Source organism: Charadrius vociferus, unplaced genomic scaffold (genome assembly GCF_000708025.1).
Source record: "Charadrius vociferus isolate BGI_N301 unplaced genomic scaffold, ASM70802v2 scaffold32, whole genome shotgun sequence".
In the NCBI taxonomy this organism is placed as follows: domain Eukaryota; kingdom Metazoa; phylum Chordata; class Aves; order Charadriiformes; family Charadriidae; genus Charadrius; species Charadrius vociferus.
In genome coordinates this window covers 1,235,518-1,236,798 of record NW_009647856.1, presented here as the reverse complement: position 1 = coordinate 1,236,798, position 1,281 = coordinate 1,235,518, and positions in this window count along the sequence as shown.

Sequence of the window (1,281 nt, the reverse complement as noted above, 5' to 3'; positions counted from 1 at the left end):
AACTTGCTGAGGATACACTCTGTCCCCTCATCCAGGTCATTAATGAATATATTAAACAAAATTGGACCAAGTATCGACCCCTGGGGGACACCACTGGTTACAGGCCTCCAGCTAGACTCTGTGCCACTGATCACAACCCTCTGAGTTCTGTGACAGAACTCACACAGCCAGCTCTCAATCCCCCTTGCTGTCACCTCATCTAGCCCACACTTCCTCAGCTTCCTAATGAGGATGTTATGGGAGACAGTGTCAAAAGCCTTGCTAAAGTCAAGGTAGATGACATCTACAGCTCTCCCCTCATCCAGCCAACAAGTTACATCATCATAGAAGGCCATCACATTGGTCAAATGTGATTTACCCTTGGTAAATCCGTGTTGACCACTTCCAATAACTTGCTGTTCCTCAATGTGTTTGGAGATGACATCCAGAATGAGTGGCTCCGTTACCTTCCCAGGGACCGATGTGAGACTAACCGGTCTGTAGTTCCCTGGGTCCTCCTTCTTGCCTTTTTTGAAGATTGGAGAGATATCAGCCTTCCTCCAGTCCTCAGGCACCTCTCCTGTTCCCCATGACCTTTCAAAGACGATGGAGAGTGGTCTAGCAATTATATCTGCCAGCTCTCTCAGCACTCGCGGGTGGATCCCATCAGGGCCCATGGACTTATGGATGTCCAGCTTGCCCAAGTGGTCTCTGACCCGGTCCTCCTCAACTGAGGGAAAGTCTTCCTCTCTCTAGACCTTCCCCCTTGCCTCCAGCGTATGGGATTCATGAGGGGACAGCTTTAGCAGTGAAGACCGAAGAAAAGAAGGCATTCAGTAACTCTGCCTTCTCTGTGTCTTCCACCACAAGGGCACCCGTCTCATTCATCAGTGGGCATACATTTTCCCTGGTCTTCCTTTTTCTATTGATATACTGAAAGAATCTCTTCTTATTGTCTTTAACTGCAGTGGCCAAGCTGAGTTTCGATTGAGCTTTGGCCCTTCTAATTTTTCCCCTACATAGCTTTGTTATATCTTGATAATCCTCATAAGATGCCAACCCCCTTTTCCAGAGAAGGTAAGTTTTCCTTTTGTTCTTGAGGTCCAGCCAAAGCTCTCTATTTAGCCAAGCTGGTCTTCTTCCCCATCAGTTCATTTTTCGAGCCACGGGGATGGCCTTCTCCTGTGCTTCTAAGAGTACCTGCTTGAAGTAAGACCAGCCTTCCTGGGCGCCTTTGCCCTTCAAACTGCCTCCCAGGGGACACTCTCAACCATGCTCCTGAACAGGCTAAAGTCTGCCCTT